General features: G+C 38.6%; 1 protein-coding gene across 1 annotated transcript in view; it reads right to left on the reverse strand.

Moving 5' to 3' along the window:
• Positions 1 to 249, reverse strand: part of DBX1 (developing brain homeobox 1) — a 2,159-nt gene that overhangs the window by 1,291 nt on the left and 619 nt on the right. The window lies entirely within an intron of this gene.

A 249-nucleotide genomic window follows, 5' to 3' on the forward strand; every position in this document is an offset into this window, starting at 1 on the left:
GACGCTTTATTATGCTTGAGATGAGAATGAGGACTTTTCTGATTCCGAACAAAACCGCTCCTCTTCAGATGCAGTTTTGATCAATCAGTATTCATCTTTTTATATTAATCTCTTCTCTCCCCTCCCCCCTCCAAAGTTGGAGAATTCAATCCGAAGACATGAAAAGTAACAGCTAATTAGCACATTGCCTGGTTCCCAATGGCATTGGTATGATAAAAAGGGCAGAGTTTCGCCTTAAAAAAAAAAAAA

Source organism: Fulmarus glacialis, unplaced genomic scaffold, assembly GCF_000690835.1.
Source record: "Fulmarus glacialis isolate BGI_N327 unplaced genomic scaffold, ASM69083v1 scaffold25635, whole genome shotgun sequence".
NCBI classification, from domain to species: Eukaryota; Metazoa; Chordata; class Aves; order Procellariiformes; family Procellariidae; genus Fulmarus; species Fulmarus glacialis.